The sequence below is a fragment of the Cetorhinus maximus genome, chromosome 14 (genome assembly GCF_964194155.1).
Source record: "Cetorhinus maximus chromosome 14, sCetMax3.hap1.1, whole genome shotgun sequence".
Classification (NCBI taxonomy): Eukaryota; Metazoa; Chordata; class Chondrichthyes; order Lamniformes; family Cetorhinidae; genus Cetorhinus; species Cetorhinus maximus.
The window spans coordinates 37,554,192-37,572,620 of record NC_135892.1 but is presented as its reverse complement, the minus strand read 5'-3'; the positions used below and the strand labels follow the sequence as shown (position 1 = coordinate 37,572,620).

Genomic DNA, 18,429 nt, shown 5'->3' with positions numbered 1-18,429 from the left:
CTTTGCAATTCATGCACTAGGACACCAGATCCCTCTGAATCTTAGAGCTCTGCAATCTCTCACCAGTTATGAATATGCTTCTTTTTTATTCTTCCTGCCAAAATGGAACATTTCACATTTGCCCACATAATTGTCCATTTGCCAGATCTTTGCCCACTCACTTAATCTACAAATGTTCCTTTGCAGCCTCTTTATGTCCTCTTTACAACTTACTTTCCTACCTATCTTTGTGTCATCAGCAAATTTAGCAACCATACCTTCGGTTCCTTCATCCAAGTCATTTATATAAATTGTAAAAGGTTGAGGCCCCAATACTGATCCCACTGGCACACCATTTGTTACATCCTACCAACCAGAAAAAGACCCACTTATGTCTACTCTCTGTTTCCTGTTAGCTAGCCAACCTTCTATCCATGCCAATATGCTATCACCTACACCATGAGCTTTTATTTTCCTCAATAACCTTTGATGTGGCACCTTATCAAATGCCTTCTGGAAATCTAAATACAGTACATCCCTTTATCCACAGCACATGTGGCTCCTTCAAAGAACTCCACTAAATTGGCGAATTATGATTTCCCTTTCACAAAATTATGTTGACTCTACCTGAATATCTTGAATTTTTCTAAATGCCCTGCCATACCATCTTAATAATAGCTTCTAACATTCCAACCTGGTAGACAGGAAATGCTCTTTAAAGAAGCATTACATGGTCTACAACAAATATACATTCCTCTAAGACACAAAAACCCAACACGAAATGTAAATCAACCGTGGCTAACAAAAGAAGTTAAAAAATGCATTAGGTCAAAGGAAGTGGCTTTTAAGGTTTCCAGAAAGAGTGGTAAACCTGAGGCTTGGGAGCAATGTAGAATCCAGCAAAGGAGGATCAAGTTGAAGCTGATAAAGGAAAAAGAGAATATAAATGCAAGCTAGCGAGAAACATAAAGGTGGATTGTAAAAGCTTCTTTAGTATATGAAAAGGAAAAGATTAGTAAGAATAAGCGTGGATCCATTACAGGTGGAAACAGGAGAATTTATAAAGGAGAATGGGGAAATGGTGGAGAAACTAAACAATTATTTTGGGTGGGATTTTCCCTGCCTGCTGGCGTCATGGCATGTTTGGCAGGATGAGTGGACAATATGGCGAGAAGGCCAAAAATTGGTTTCACGACGTCGTGAAACCAGTTTGCAATCGTCCGTTCTGCCCATCCATGGTGAGCTGCATTTCCCGTCAGACTTTGAGAAGCTCATTGTAATACATCTGCATATCATTATAAGCCCAGCTCGCCGGAATCATCCCCCCACACTGGATCATTCGAGCAAGCTGGCGTGATTGCACGCTGACGTGTTTCACAGAATATATAAGGCATGCACTTGGCAGGCTGCACTTTGAGGGGAACTCGGAGGTGAGTGCACAGTAACATTGTGCAGCACTCGCCAGGGTCGCCTGTTGGACTTCAAGGTTGAGGCAAATGCTGCCCATTCAGGCAAGGACACAGATAAGTCACTTTTTCCCCATTGGCTGACAGTGCGGTGCCAGGGCAAGGGCAGCCACACTGCCTGTGGCCATGAAAGTGACCACGGTGCTCAATTTTTATGCCAGTGGCTCCTTTCAGGGCTCAACAGGGCTCTGTGGGATATCACAAGCCTCCACCCACAAATACATCCATGAGATCACAGACGTCATCTTTGTGAACGCACACAACTTTGCGCATTTCAGCCGGGACCAGGAAAGTCAGGATGCAAGACCACTGGGATTTGCCCAGATCTCAGGTTTCCTAGAGGTGCAGGGTGCCATTGCAACAAGCGGTCATCAATGCCAATTGCAACATCTTCCACTCACTGAATGTGCAGCTGGTGTGCGACCACCACAAACACATCCTGCAGGTCTGCACACTGTTTACAGGGAGTGTCCACGACTTCTACATTCTCAGTTGGTCTCAGATCCCTGACGTCTTCCAGAGGCTGCAGGGTTGGCTCCTTGGGGAGAAGGGCTACCTGCAGAGTACGTGGCTGATGATACCGTGCAGTGGTCTCATGCTGCAGCAGAGCAAAGGTATAATGAGGCTCATGCTGCAATTTGCACCTTGGTGGAGCAAACCATTGGGATGCTGGGAATGAGGTTCCAGTGCCTGGACTGATCTGATGGAGCCAGCAATATAGTCCACAGAGGGTGTCACACATCGTCGTTGCGCACTGCGTCCTTTAAAACCTGGCACTGCAATGGGGAGAGAAGCCGGCTGAGAAGGAGATAGGGGAGCTAGGTGTCTCCTCTGATGAAGAGGACATCGATAGGGATGAGGGTGATCAGGTCCTCGAAGGCGACGATGACAGCGATGAGGCCATCACACTGGCCAAATGAGGCAGACGTGGTCAGGAGGCCCTCATAGCTGCTAGATTTGTGGAGGATGATGATGACATGCAGTGAGGACACTCCATTGATACATTGATGTAGCCTCTGAGAATGTCTGACTCCTGTCTGTCCGAAGGCAGATCGCTTGCACTCTATGATCAGAGTCATATCATGGAGACGCAGCCGTGAAATTTTAAATGCACCTGACCCGTTCAGGAGCACAGCATCACTGGTCACAGGCGTTGACAAGATGGGGGCCAGCCACACCTTAAAGGTGTTGAGAGCCACAGAGAAAATGACGGAACTCTGTAACGCCTGCCCAGGACATTCTGGCAGCAATGACAAGCATCATCGAGGTGCAGGCATCAGTGATGTGTCCAGTGACCATCACTTTGTCCAAAGGCTGCACAAAGCATAGGGAAGAGGCCCTGGACCGAGACACCTGCTTTTATCTCATGCAGGAACCAAGATTTCATCTGAGTGACACGAACACTGCTCATCAGAACAAGGAGCCATAGGCAGGGAGACATTCTTGGGAGTTAATTTACAATAGTGAACATTAAGTACAAGTGATCCAGCTGCCCCGAGCGCTCTCGCAATGCCTGGAAGATTATGGTGCAAAGCTGTGTTTACATAGATATAAATGAGGCCTTCAAAACCAAAGAGAGCACACTGCTCTCCTGAAGATTAAGGGTGTTTATTGCCGTGATGAAACAGAATTTTACCTGGGCAAGAGATGTGCCTATGTCTACAAAGCAAAGAACAACACTGTCACTCCTGGTGGCAAACCAAACAAGACCCGTGTCATTTGGGGTAAAGTGATCCGTGCTCATGGAAACAGTGGTATGGTGCGTGCCAAGTTCAGCAGTAACCTGCCTGCTAAGGCTACTGGGCACAGGATTCGTGTGATGCTGTACCCATCAAGAATTTAAAGCACTTCTGTACATAAATTGACATTAAATAGTAAAATGATTAGCACCCATGCCCAGGCTGTGCAACTGCCTCTTCCTGATTGGACACAGGTTGCTGCTGCTGTGTGCTGGGTGTTGTTGGAGCTGGAAGGAGCCAGGAGTTGTTGCTGAGGTTTTGCTGCTTACTGCCTTTTGCCTCAGGCACCTCAGGACTTCTTTATTTGCCTGTTTTGCTGCTGCCCAGGGGACACTACAAGCGTGCAAGACCTTACTGCTGGTGTTTTGGCCGGGGCTGCAGGGGACTGGAGCCAGCAGGGCCTAAGGCCTGAAGCCTTGCAGGAGAGAGAGGAGGTACTGCGGGATGGGTAGGCCAGAAGGCAAGGTCTTTTTGAAATAACATCTGAGGTGGGTGTCGGAACTTATGTTTGGTGGGGGCTGAAGACGACTGTGTGTTTTCTTGGGGGAGCAGTGAAGACCATTGCAGAGACTTGGGAAGAAGCAGTGTGTGTGTTGCCTAAGATCTTGCCACCCACTCCTCACTCCACCCATGCCTGAGTCCAGGTAGCTGGTGCTGTCTGGTGAAGAGGGACAGGGCTGACTCCTTTGTGCCAAGCAGTACCAGCTGCCTGGTGAAGGCATCACCCATCCCCTATGGGGATGTATGGGAAGGTGGTGTTATCCAATGTCCTGCCCTTTGTTCCCAATGAGCTCCTCCTCCCTTGCCTTCACCAACTGGGGGAGGTCAGATCCAGGGTGGTGCCGATCCTGCTCGGCCTCAGGGAGCCTAGTCTCGGCCATGTGTACTTCATTGTGGTCTTCATTGGCCTGGCCTGGGAGGGGCCATCTTCCCCCCATTTTCGAGGGGGCCAACTACTGGGTATTTTGGACGGCGGATGGTGGTGCCATGCCTGCAAGGGAATGGGGCACATTAGGAAGAACTGCCCCGCCTCCAAGGCTGCCAGCACCACCCAGGCGGCTGTGGTTGGCACTGCCGCACCTCCCCCCACCACCACTCCATCTGCTCCCCTGCTGCCGGCTGTAAGAAGGCACGGAGAAAGACCCGGAACCTGGAGGCGGCCCCCGGACACCCCAAAAACATCCTGACCCCAAGGTCCCTGAAGACACCAGCTCAGGGGAAAGAAACGCCATCCGGCCCCAGCATCGTGGCAGCATGAGCTCCCGGGCCCGTGGGTGCCTCAGCGCCAAGTGCTGGGCCCAGCGCCGTCCCTGTGCGGGTTCCCGGGTCCGGTGGCAATGGGGCGTGTGATATTGAGCCGGTGGTCTTACTAAAGAGGGTGGACCTGCCCAAATTCCAGAGGGCAGAGCGTCCAGTGGGGTGGGGTGCTGGAGGAGGCGGCGGAGGCCTCGCAGATGGAGATCTCCCCTGCCCCCAGCCTACCCGAGAAGAGGCACAACCCCTCGGGGGGAAGGACCTCGCCATCTGTGAAGTCGGCAGTGTCTCATCCCCCAGTGAAAAGGCGGTGGCGTCTCTGCCCGGTAAGTCCTCGCTCTGCCCTCTGGAGGAAGCCCAAATCCCCGACCCCTTGCTGCAGCCCCCTGAGCAGGGCCCCTCGGGGGTCAGTGAGGGTATTGCCCTTGCGGTGGTGCCCCACTCCAACCCACCTTGTAGTCCCGAGATGCCATCTAGCCCGCCAGGATATTGCAGCAATCCCTTCATGGCCCCAATTGCTGGGTCATTGGGCAGCGGTGGCGAAGAAGGCTTCCCGGCTCCCGCCCAACCTTCAGTGCGGGCGCCCCCATGCTAGGTCCAGAGCTTTTTCTGGACTTACCGGGCGCCTGTGGGGGTGCAGGGCTCTGAGTCGCCACCACCCTTTAGGCCATATCCCCTAGAGGAGACCAGAGAAGACTCCTCTGCCCTTGATCCTGGGGGTGGGATCGAGGTGGAGGTGGAGCCCACTGGCAGCCCCCAACCAGCCCCCATACTCAATACGGCGGGGGGGGTTGGAAGCTGGAGGCGATGACCTGGAGGGGAATGGGGTTTCAGTGGTGAAAACCGGGGACGACTTAGAGTCGTTGTCGGGTGAGGTGGTGGATCCCCTGGTGCCCCCTGCTGACTCTCCCCTCATCCCTTCATGGATTTTTTAGTGAGACAGTGTCCCGTTGGCCCTGGACCAGTGACATTCTTTTCCTCTTGTGTTCTGGTCCGCTCGTGAGGCCCTCAAGGCCCCTGGACTGGACTGGAATGCTAAGAGAAGGGTCCACTCCTGAAGGAGAGGGAGGATTAAAATAGTCCTCTCCTTCTTACACAAGACATAATGCTGGTAGCACATACTTCTGACAATGAAGACTACCATAGCCAGTCTCAACATCCACGGCAGCAGGGACGCACAGCGCAGGTTCCAGAACTTCTCGGTCCTCCGGGATGGGAAGTATGCGCTGTGCTTCCTGCAGGAAACCCATACCGTTCCGGGAGACAAAGCCACGTGGCTCCTGGAGTGGCGAGGGGGGGTCTACATGAGTCATCAGGCCTCCAATTCAGGCGGGGTGGCTATCTTGTTGGCCCCACATTTTCAGCCGGAGATCTTGGGGGTCAAGGAGCCGGTGCCAGGCCGGTTGCTGCACCCGACTGTGCGCCCGGGGGGTGCGGTGCTTCACTTTGTGAATGTGTACACTCCCCTGGGCTCACAGCAGCAAGTGAGCTTCTTTGAGGAAGTGTCCACTCATCTCGGCTCCATCGACGCGGGCGAGTGCATCGTCCTCGGAGGGGATTTCAACTGCACCCTCGAGGCCTGGGACTGTCATGGTGCCCAGCACCGCACGCCGGGTGTAAGTAAGTTGCGGGACCTGGGGGGGGTCCTTCGACTTAGTGGACATCTGGCGAAATCTCCATCCTGACTCCAGCATTTTCACTTTCGTGTCACCTGGAGTTGGAGCGTCCAGGCTCCACTGCCTTTACATTTTGAGGGCGTACGTGTCCTGCGTTCCGGCGGCTTCTGTGCGGTGGGTGCCGTGCATGGACCACCGTCTGGTGTGGGCGGAGCTCGCTCCGTTCTGCGCTCGGACGGGGTCCGCGTACTGGCACAACCTGCTGCTGGAGGATGAGCAGTTCCTGGACTAGTTTCATTATTTCTGGGTCGGCTGGAGAAGGAAGCGGGGAGGCTTCCCCTCCTTGAGGCTATGGTGGAACGTGGGCAAGACTCACGTCCGCGTTTTCTGTCAGGTGTACGCGAGGGGGTCGACAAAGAGGTGGAAATCCAGGGTTGAGGAGTTGGAGAAGGAGATGCTCGACCTGGAAACACGTCTCCGTCAGCCCGACACGGACCCGGCCCTGTGGCTGGTGTACGATGAGAAGAAGGGCGCGCTGCGGGACCTGCAACTCGTCGGGTCCCGGGGCGCGTACATGAGGTCGCGGATCCGGTTCCTTCAGGACCTGGACCGCAGCTCCCGCTTCTTCCACTCGCTGGAAACAAGGCACAGGGTCCGTCAGCAGCTCCTTACGCTGCTGGCCGACGATGGATCCCTTGTCTCGGATCTGGAAGGCATCAGGGCCATTGCTGAAACTTATTACACTGCCCTGTTCTCTCCGGATCCGTCCAGCGAGGATGCTCGCAGAGGAGGACCTGCCGCAGGTCGGCCCGGAGGGTGCCGGAAAGCTTGACTCCCCTATAAGTCTGGGGGAGCTGACCCCCGCCCTCAACAGCCTCTCCAGGGGCAAATCCCCAGGGCTGGACAGGCTGACCATGGAGTTCTTCAGGGCATTCTGGGACTTCCTGGGGAGCGACTATGCGGGGGTCCTGGGGAAAGTATCTCAACTGGGGAGATGCCCCTTTCGTGGCGCAGGGTGGTAATTACCTTGCTGCCTAAGAAAGGGGATCTCCGCCTCCTTAAAAACCGGCGCCCGGTCTCCCTCCTCAGCACAGATTATAACATTTTTGCCAGGGCCATGGCTTCTCGCCTTGGCACCGTGCTGGACCACATGATCCACCCTGACCAGTCCCACACTGTCCCGGGCCGTACCATCTATGACAATATTCATCTGGTCCGGGACATTATCCACTATTCCCAGAGGGCTGGTCTGTCGAGCGCCTTCCTGTCTCTTGATCAGGAGAAGGCGTTCGACAGGGTGGATCATGAATATTTATTCGGGACTCTGCGAGCATTCGGGTTCGGGACGCATTTTGTCGCCCGGATCCGACTTCTGTACGCTGCTGCAGAGTGTCTAGTGAAGGTTAACGGGTCCCTGACGGCACCCCTTCACTTTGGGAGAGGGGTGTGTCAGGGCTGCCCCCTGTCTGGCCAGTTGTATTCTATCTGCGTGGAGCCTTTCCTGCGCCTCTTGCGGAGGAGGTTGTTGGGGTAGGTTCTGCATGGGCCGGGCATCAGGGAGGTCCTCTTGGCTTACACTGATGATGTGCTCCTCATGTTCACTGACCCGGTTGAGCTGTGGAGGAGGGAGGAGGGTGGAGGGTGTTACACGCAGCAGACCCATACAATCGTAGGATGTGTCGGTTCACGGACTCCCAAGATGCCTGCATTTATTGCGACCTTGTGGAATCCATGGACCAGGTGTATGTTGGCTGCACCGCCTTTTCAGTTTCTTGAAAAATCTTCTACTGTTGTTTTGTTTGCACTTCAGTCCCACGCTCTTGATCTACGGGCACCCAGTGTGGAGGGAGGCCGGGAGGGAGGAGGACCTCCTCGTGAACCTGCTCCTGGGCCTGGCAAAGTTGGCCATTAACAGGTCCAGGCAGCGGGCAATCAAGGGGGTCGTCCGACCCGACTGTCTGCCCCTCTTCCACGGCTACGTTCGCGGCCGGGTGTCCCTGGAGAGGGAGTACGCGGTGTCTGCCGACACTCTCAAGGCCTTCCATGCCCGGTGAGCAGCACAGGGACTGGGGTGTTTTATCGACCCCCTTAATCACATTTTGATTTAATGTTGGGAAGTTTCCTTTGCATTTGGTCTTTTCTTTTATCAGTTTCCCTTTAAGGGGCTGCCTTATACTTTGTCCCTTGATTTGTTTATTTAGTTTATTTCTTTTGTAACAAAAAGAGTTACATCTTCTTCAGTTAATTTGGTTTGTAGCAAAAAAGTTACATCTTCTTAACCTTCCTAACCTTGCTGCTACGTCTTGGTGCTGCCTGGACATCCACAGCGGAGGTGGAGGCAGCCTGTTGACTGTGATGCCCTGACGGGCGTCCCCTGGAGGGTGGAGACCTGGAGGGCCCCGGCCTGCTTTCGGGGTCCTGCCGTGTGGCAGTGACACCCTCTGTGGTCTGTGGAGCTGGAGCGGCTGAGGTTACAGGAAGAAGGAATGGGCTGGACACTCATGGAGTCACCTGGATGAATGGCCTCAGGGTGTCCACCTGTTGATCTTCCTCCCTATGGGTGCCCAAGGATCCCTGGCTGACTCCAGGAGGAGATGGGGTAGCTGGAGCAAGATTGGGCTGCCCTGCACCCCTCTTGCATACACACTGTTGAAGGCCAACTATGGCGTCAGCAATGGAGTTCAACACACGCAGCATTGCAGGATCAATGTCCTTGACCAAGGTCTCCATCATGGCCGCCATCCTACCAGTGCTGACTTTGGTGCATTGGCATGCCGGTGCAATCACCTCAGCCTGAAGGCGGGCGCACTTCTCCAATCATGCCTTGCAGTCTGAAGAGTGTAGCGGACATCCCTTCCTGATATTCCCGGCCTTGCCTTTGCAGCTCCAGCAACTGAGGTATGACTGAGTCCGGAGGCTCATCATCTGACCTGGACTCAGCAGATTTCTACTGTCCAGCAGTCCTCTGAGTGTCAGAGGCCTGGGAAGTCCTTGTTGCCACTTGCTGATGGATCAGAAAGTGCGATGTGCTCACCAGATTGTGATCCCGAGGCTACGCTAGAGCTAGGTCCCACCGAGGCATGTGTCTCTGCGCTGGTGGAGGGTGTGGGTGAGCGCTGTGGCCGGTTTTCAATGAGGGTGTCATCAGATTCTTCTTTTGAGGTTTTATCAGGGCTTGATTGGAGGCCTTGGGTTATGGACTCCTTCGGTTGCACTAGAAAGAGTGCAGAAGAGATTTACCAGGATGTTGCCTGGGCTGGAGAGTTTTAGTTATGATGAGAGATTGAATAGACTGGGGTTATTTTCCATGGAGCAGAGGAGATTGAGGGGGGAAACGATTGAGGTGTATAAAATTATGAGGGGCATAGATAGGGTAGACAGGAAGGAACTTCTCCCCTTGGTGGAGGGATCAATAACCAGGGGACATAGATTTAAGGTAAGGGGCAGGAGGTTTAGAGGGGATGTGAGGAAGAATTTTTTCACTCAGAAGGTGGTGGGAATCGAACTCACTGCCTGAAAGGGTGGTAGAGGCAGAAACCCTCATAACATTTAAGAAGTATTTGGATGTGCAGTTGCGATGCCATGGTATACAAGGCTACGGGTCTAGTGCTGGAAAATGGGGTTAGAATAGTTAGGTACTTGTTTGACTGGCACAGATTTGATGGGCTGAAGGGCCTTTTTCTGTGCTGTAGACCTCTACGACTCTACGGCTGTTTCCCAGATGCGCCTGCAAAAGCAAGGAGTCATAATTAGTGCATGGCAGTGGCCGATGAAACAGGACACACCACTCACAGCATGGTTTTTGCACTGCTGGATCCTCACTTGGTTGGGCACTGTCAACCTTACTGTCAGCACAGGAATGGTCCAGATCTTCGTCGGCCAGCTGGATGACTCGATTTTCAATGTTCATGAGGACCTTGATTTCAGGCATTCGTCCACTGGTCTCCAACCTCTACCTCTTGTTGTGTGCCAGCTTGCCATGCATGAATACAGATTTTGTTTTTTTTTATTTATTCATGAGATGTGGGCTTCGCTGGCTGGGCCAGCATTTATTGCCCGTCGCTAGTTTTCCTTGAGAAGGTGGAGGTGAGCTGCCTTCCTGAATTGCTGCAGTCCACCTGGTGTAGGTACACCTACAGTGCTGTTAGGAAGGGAGGACTTTGACCCAGTGACAGTGAAGGAATGGTGATATATTTCCAAGTCAGGATGGTCAGTGACTTGGAGGGGAACTTCCAGGTGGTGGTGTTCCCATCTATCTGCTGCCCTTGTCCTTCTAGATGGTAGTGCTTGTGGGTTTGGAAGGTGCTGTCGAAGGAGCCTTGGTGAATTCCTGCAGGACATCTTGCACACACTGCTGCTACTGTGCGTCGGTGGTGGAGGGAGTGAATGTTTGTGGGTGTGGTGCCAATGAAGCGGGTTGCTTTGTTGTGGACATTGTCAAGCTTCTTGTGTTGTGGGAGCTGCATTCATCCAGGCAAGTGGGGAGTATTCCATCACACTCCTGACTTGTGCCTTGTAGATGGTGGACAGGCTTTGGGGAGTCAGGAGGTGAGTTACTCATCACATGATTCCTAGCCTCTGACCTGCTCTTGTAGCCACAGTATTTATATGGCTAGTCCAGTTCAGTTTCTGGTTAATGGTAACCCCCAGGATGTTGATAGTGGGGAATTCAGTGATGGTAATGCCATTGAACATCAAGGGGTGATGGTTGGATTCTCTCTTGTTGGAGATGGTCGTTGCCTGACACTTGTGTGGCGCGAATGTTACTTGCCACTTGTCAGCCCAAGCTGGATATAATCTTGCTGCATTTGGACATGAACTGCTTCAGTATCTGACGAGTCGCGAATGGTGCTGAACATCGTGCAATCATCAGCGAACATCACCCCTCTGACCATATGATGGAAGGAAGGTCATTGATAAAGCAGCTGAAGATGGTCGGGCTGAGGACACTACCCTGAGGAACTCCTGCAGTGATGTCCTGGAACTGAGGTGACTGATCTCCAACAACCACAACCATCTTCCTTTGTGCTAGGTATGACTCCAACCAGCGGAGAGTTTTCCCCCTGATTCCCATTGACTCCAGTTTTTCTCGGGCTCCTTGATGCGACATTCAGTCAAACGCGGCCTCGATGTGAAGGGCAGTCACTTTAACATCACATCGGGAATTCAGCTCTTTTGTCCATGTTTGAACTAGGGCTGTAATGTGGCCCTGGTGGAACCCAAACAGGGCGTCAGTGAGCAGGTTATTGCTAAGCAAGTGCCGCTTGATAGCACTGTTGATGACCCCTTCCATTGCTTTACTGATGATGTAGAACTGGTGGGTGGTAATTGGACGGGTTGGATTTGTCCTGCTTTTTGTGTACAGTACGTACCTGGGCAATTTTCCACATAGCCAGGTAGATGCCAGTGTTGTAGCTGTACTGGAACAGCTTGGCTAGGGGCGAGGCAAGTTCTGGAGCACAAGTCTTCAGTAGTATTGCCGGAATATTATCAGGGCCCATAGCCTTTGCACTATTGAGTGCCTTCAGCTGTTTCTTGACATCACATGGCTGAAGACTGGCATCTGTGTTCCGGGGACCTCCGGAGGAGGCCGAGATGGATCATCCACTCGGCACTTTTGGCTGAAGATTGTAGCAAATGCTTCACCTTATGCTTTGCACTGATTTCGCTTCCACAACGACTGTGCAGTGGTCACTCCTGCCGATACTGTTATGGACAGATGCATCTGCGGCAGGCAGGTTGGTGAGGATGAGGTCAAGTATATTTTTCCCTCTTGTTGGTTCCCTCACCACCTGCTGCAGACCCAGTCTAGCAGCTATGTCATTTAGGACTTGCCAAGCTCGGTCAGTAGTGGTGCTATCGAGCCACTCTTGGTGATGGACATTGAAGTCCCCCACCCCGAGTACATTCTGTGTCCTTGCCACCCTCAGTGTTTCCTGCAAGTGGTGTTCAACATGGAGGAGCACCATTCATCAGCTGAGGGAGGGCGGTACGTGGTAATCAGCAGGAGGTTTCCTTGCCTATGTTTGACCTGATGAGACTTCATGGTGTCTGGAGTCGACGTTGAGGACTCCCAGGGCAACTCCTTCCAGACTGTATAGCACTGTGCTGCCACTTCTGCTGGGTCTGTCCTGCCGGTGGGACAGGACATACCCAGGGATGGTGATGGTGGTGTCTGGGACATTACCTGTAAGGTATGATTCCGTGAGGATGACACTGTTGCTTGATTAGTCTGTGAGACAGCTCTCCCCCAGATGTTAGTAAGGAGGACTTTGCAGGGCCGACAGTGCTGAAATTACCATTGTCGCTTCCAGTGCCTAAGTTGATACCAGGTGGGCTGTCCAGTTTCATTGATTTTTTGTGACTTCCTCACGGTTTGATACAACTAAGTGGCTTGCTCGGCCACTTCAGATGGCATTTAAGAGTCAGCCTCCTTGCTCTGGAGTCATGTGTAGGCCAGACCAGGTAAGGACAACAGATTTCCTTCTCTAAAGGAAGGACATTAGTCATCTAGATGGGTTTTTACAACAATCAACAATGCTTTCATGGTTATCGTCAGGATTTCAATTCCAGATCTTTATCGAATTCAGATTCCATCATCTGCCGTGGCAGGATTCGAACTCTGGGTCTCTAGATCACTGGTCCAGTGACAATACCACAATGCCATCACCTCCCCTTGGGAGAGTGTAAGCGGGACGCCTGCCAGGCCAGATGATTGCTATGCCTGGCATGTGTGTGTGGTGAGTGGTCCCATGGACGGGATGAAGACAATGAACTTGTGTGTGAGAGAGTCAATGGTTCCTTGAACTAGCAGGAAGTGATGTCCCTGTGGATGAGTGATGGGTTTGTGAGTGTGTGAGTTGAGAATGATGAGAAGAGTGACTTACCCTGGCAGAAGGGAAGGGGTCATTCATCCTCTTGCAGCACTTGGTGGCTGTCCTCTTTTGCAGGGTTTTGGCACGGACCACCGCTGCCACTGCCTCCCAAGCCAGATTGGTGATGTTGCTGGCCTTCCTGCAGCCAGAGGGGGGGTAGAGGACATCACGGCAGACCTCCATGGTGTCCAAAAGGTGCTCGAGGGATGCGTCGCTAAACCTGGGAGCTGCAGTCTTCTTGCCTTTTGGGGCCATGCCTTCTGTGCAGCAGTCGTGGGCTGGAAGCACTGAGAGGTGTGTGCGTGGTTGCACTTTAAATCTGGTGCCCAGCGAGATGAATCAGTGAGGTGATGGCATTGCAGGCGAATGAAGGCCCACCCATCATTGAAATGGCGTATTTCCCGGGAATGCATGATTAATGAGGTGGGATTGAGATGATATGGCATGAAAAGCTGCCATTGTGACCAGCGGGTAAAACGTTCTTTTTCCCACCCGCTATCACACTTAGTGCAAATCTGGGGCGATTGCGCCCTTTGTGCCTGTCTTCATAGAAAACATCTCCCAGAAATACTATGGAACAAACGGGCTTGTGAAAATAAGGAACTGAAAGAAATTAGTATTAGTAAATAGGTAATACACAAAAAATTAATTGGATTGAAGGTTGATAAATCCCTTGGACCAGATGAGCATCCCAGAGTGTTGAAGGAGGAGGCTATAGAGATAGTGGATGCATTGGTGGTCGTTGGAGAGAGAAAACAGAGAACTATAGACCTGTTAGTTCGACATCAGTAGTAGGAAAAATGTTAGAATCTATTACAAAGGATGTGATAACAAAACACTTGGAAAATAACAATATGATCAGGAAGAGTCAACATGGATTTACGAAAGGGAAACCATGTTTGACAAACCTGTTGGGAGTTTTTGACAATGGGCGGAATCATCTCAGATTTGCACTATGTGCATTAGTGGACAGGAAAAATGATGTTTTACCTACGGCCGCAATGGCAGCTTCTCATGCTGTATCGTCCCAATCTTACCGTATAAATTATGCATTCCTGGGAAACATGCAATTTTGATGGTGGGCAGGCCCTCATTCACCCGCCACGCCATCGCCTTGCCACTTCATCATGCCGAGTGCCATATTTAAAGTGCAGCCAAGCACAAACCTCTCAGTTTGTCCAGCCCATGACTGTTGCAAAGACGACATGGCCCCAAAAGGCAAGAAGATTGCAGCCCCCTGGTTTAATGACATGTCCCTCTAGCGCTTTTTGGACGCAGTGGAAGCCCACTATGATGTTCTCTAGTCCCGCTCTGGCCACAGGAGGGGCAGCAACATCACTAATCCAGCATGGGAAATCGTGGTCAGCACCAATGCCCTGCAAAAGAGGACAGCTACCCAGGGCCGCAAAAGGATGAATGGTCTCATCCGCTTCACCAGGGTAAGTCACTCTTCTCACCACTCTTAACTCACACTCTCACAAACTCATCACTCATCCACAGGGATCTCACACTGCAAGGGACAACACCATTAACTCTCACACGCACCCTCATCTCCATCAGGCTTATATCCTCTGGAGCTCATGTTCTCATCCCGTCCGTGGCTCCGCTCAGCACACAAACATTCCACGCAGTGCCATGTGTGCTGCTCACACTTCCTCCATCTGTTTTCATGCAGGAGAAGCCTGCTCACAACAGCAGGGAGGTATCCCAGACTGGGGTGGAGTGGCCCACGTTAGGCCCCTCCCTCACTTTGAGGAGCATGCTATTGCGCTGACTGGCGAGGATGTGGGCTGTGCCTGCAGTGATGGTGAGGTTGGCAGCGAACATCCTCGTGAGGATCCTGCACCACATCATCCCTCTCTCAATGCTAATGTGAGTGCTCTGTCTGCTTCTTAACACTCTGCTGCCATGCACTAATTATCTCTACTTTGGTTCACAGGGAGCTCTGCCAAGGGACCAACACCTTCAGCCAGCCAGTCCCTCAGCTCCATCCACGTACTCACCTTCAGTCAAGAGGACTCCTCCTCCATTGAGGAGCTGGAAATAAGTAGCCTGGAAAACCCATCACAGCTCTTACCCACATCCTCCACCAGCACAGAGACACACACAACGGTGGGACCTAGATCTAGAGCAGGCTCAGCTTCACAATCTGGTGGTCACCACACGGACACGTGTCTGCAGCAGGAGGAGGCAGGTTCAGTCGAGCTCCCCGACACTTGGAGGACTGCTAGGGAAGATGCATCTGTCAGGTCCAAGTCAGATGACAAGCCTCTGGATTTGGCTTTCCAACTCATCCTGGAGAGTCAACAGAAGGTGAGGGAACATCACACAGATCTGTTGGAAGCCCTTTACAGAGTGGCATGAGAGTCAGGGCAGCGCGTCCACCTGCTCTCTGATGAAGTGGTGTGCTCATGTGCACATATGGAGGTCTCCATGGGGAGAATGGCAGACCCTGGTCCAGCAGAACACGGAAATGTGTGCAGACCTGCACTCCATCGCGGTAGCCAGGAGTGAGTTCCTACAGTGGCAACATAAGAGGAAAACAGGGCACCTAAAAGTCCCTCCAGGTGCTTCTTCTCCTCAAGGAGTCAGGCCGGGGCCCTTGGGCACCCGAAGGGAGGAGGAGCGGCAGCTGGACACCCCGGCTCATTCACTCAGGAATCTCAGAGGCTGTCCGCTCCCTCTTTTGCCTGTGACCCTCTCAACCTCATCCTCTGTCACCGCAGAGGGAGCAGCTGGCCCATAGAAGGACAGCCAAAGCTGGGGCCCTCAAGACATCGTCTTTCCAGAGGGCCCACGCTGAAGGTATCAGAGGCGACAGGGCCAAGCATTGCACAGGCTGTCTCCACCCCTACTGTGGATGTCAGGGCAGCAACTAGAAGTCTAAGGCATTCAAAAGTTAAGAAATTCTGATCACAGTTGGTTGCATGAGTGAACACATTTTGTCACCTCACAATTTGGAAATATATTCACTTTCACTGAATAATGTGTAATGGTGTCTTTCAGCTTCATTGACAGGCTTTGCATGTGCTCTCACTGCATCCCCCCACCCCCCACCGTCTCCCCCCCTCCCCAGCAGTCCAGATGCACACAGCTGGACCACGAGTGATTCTGGAGGGAGAAGTGTGTGTGTGGCAGGGCCTATCGAAGCCTCGAGCAAGCATTCTCACATGCACATGGACCCTTCTCGCATCACACTCATCTCAAAGTCCTGAGTATTTTCAATGCTGCCTGCTGGGGTTCGCTTTCAGTTGTCCATCTGGTTCAAAAACGGCATTGGCAGCCCCAGGGAGGCTGCCCGCATCAGAGTTGCAGCAGCGACATGGCTGCAAATGAAGATGTAGACAGCAGGTGGGAGCTGTGGTCGGTAGGGCACTTGGCCCCCTGTTTTCCCGATGAGTGCCTCGCTGCCCTCCTGGAGGAGGTGGCTGCCTTTGTCCCCAGAGATGGGAGGAGGAGGCCACTGCACCTCACAAAGAGGGCATAGGAGGAGGTGGCAGCCCAGGTGAGCAGCCACAACATGGTGCGGTCCACCTGGGTGCAATGCCGGAAGAGGCTTAATGACCTGCTGCGCTCAGGAAGGATGAGTACCATGTTGGCATGGGTCAGTGTGTTGAAGTGTTTTGGGCTGGCCGTCCCCTCATACAGGTCAGGGGTGTTAGAGTCTGAGTGCCAACTGTCAACGATGCCGGAGTTTGCCAAGGGAGTGAGTCTTGGCTGCTTTGACTGAGTGCCTTGCGGCTAAGGGTCATGACTCGGGTGTGCCCTGTGAGGTGCTCCTCAGCTGGGGTTGGCGAGGCTGCAATGGTGATGCTCCTCTGTCCTTTCAGGAGAAGACATCCCATAACAATATAGAGCGGACTGGCGGAGGACCCCCACACCACCTCATCCTCTCCAGATATGAGCAGGAGGCCTTGGAGCTCGAGAGGCTCCATGTGCCTTGGTCAACTGGCCGCGGAGAGGCTGGGGGGGGTCACCTTCATTTGACCTTCATCTAAGAGTGCAGTGCACAGAGGTGAGAGTTTTGGATGGTGCAAACAATCTTGTGTAGTCTCATCATTGATGGGAGCCTCCAGACTGGATTCCTCATTGATCATTGAAAGACGATGGCACCATGATGCAGGTCTCCATTGTCTTACCAGGATGCCTGGCATGCATAATGACAGTGTGATGGCTTAAACTAATGACATGTCCTTCTTCTCCCTTAGATCTGTCACCAAGCAGCCAATGTCAGGACCTCCAGGAGCTACCACCATGCTCCAGACCACCTGCGTCACACCCACTCTCTGAACCAGGCACCAGTGCAGATACCAGCACCTCAGTGGACATTAGATCGGCAGCTAGTATCTCATGCACATTGGTGAGTGCACTTCACACTCGCTTGGGGTGCAGGCGGAGGCAGAGAGTGCCCAAGGTGCCAGCAGTTGAAGGACTGTTGGAGACCAGGACGATGCTCAGTCGAAGCCTGATGATGAGCCTCTGGAGTCATCCATTAGGCAGCAGATGCTGGATGTCCAATGGAGTGTGCAGGAGGATCTGGTGGAGATCCATGAGGTTATGTGAGCTATGGTCTCTGTTGTGGAGGAGTCCCTACGGAGCATCAGCACTGCGTTGACCCTCATGGCCGAGCTCAATGCCTCCTCCATTGAGAGAGTGGTAACTCTCATGGAGAGGCAGCTCCAGGGACAGAATCAGGGGTCCCTGCGGTTACGCTCGGACCTGCAAGCCCTCCATTGGCACTGACCTCAGGTGGTCAGAGTCCGTGTGTGAGGTGGATGAGGCACCTACTATCCCAGCTAGGTGCCCATCCATCAATGACGAGCAGGGAGGTCCCGTGAGACCTCATGTTGGCACATGAGCTGCTTATTGTCTCTGTGGGCTCCTCTCAGGGTGCTCTGGATGACGGCAGCAGCTCCTCCACCCCTCTGCCAGTGACCGTGGCATCCGATGAGGTTGCAGCGACTGGGCAGATGCCAACTGTGGCACTGGCCGCTCCCTCCCAGACTCCACTGGCCAGAGGATGACCTCCAAGGTCATCAAGGCCAACAAAACAGCAGAGTCAGCAGGCTATCTCTCATGCCGGTGCCAGCGAGGGGTAAGCACCTAGATGTAGCACCTGTAAATATAAGTTTAAGGCACCTTAAGAGGGACCAGTCACAGGCGATCTTTTGTTCTCCCATTTTTTTCCCTTTTTTAAATGACCATCAGCACTGGATATTGTTCTGTTCATAATCTGTAAGTGCCAACATTATATTACATTTGCTTTTGTGATATTGGCCTAAGCAAGCATCATTTGTTTTATAGGTGCAGAGTATGTCAGTATGTTATGTTGGACATGGGTTGTTCAAAACTTTATTGCACAGTCACTGAGTGTACCTTGGAGGCAAAGGAAAGGGTAATTTCTGAGATCCAAGATGGTGGCGGCAGCCCTGGCATGATGTGGTAGTGCTTATTTGGCAGCCTAGCTGAAGGAGTGTTGGATCAAGGCATCCCTAGTGTC

General features: G+C 52.6%; 1 pseudogene; it reads left to right on the top strand.

Annotated features, from left to right (window-relative positions):
* The first annotated feature begins 2,939 nt into the window (after positions 1 to 2,939).
* On the top strand, positions 2,940 to 3,288 carry LOC144690119 (large ribosomal subunit protein eL33 pseudogene; annotated as a pseudogene).
* The last annotated feature ends 15,141 nt before the right edge of the window (positions 3,289 to 18,429 follow it).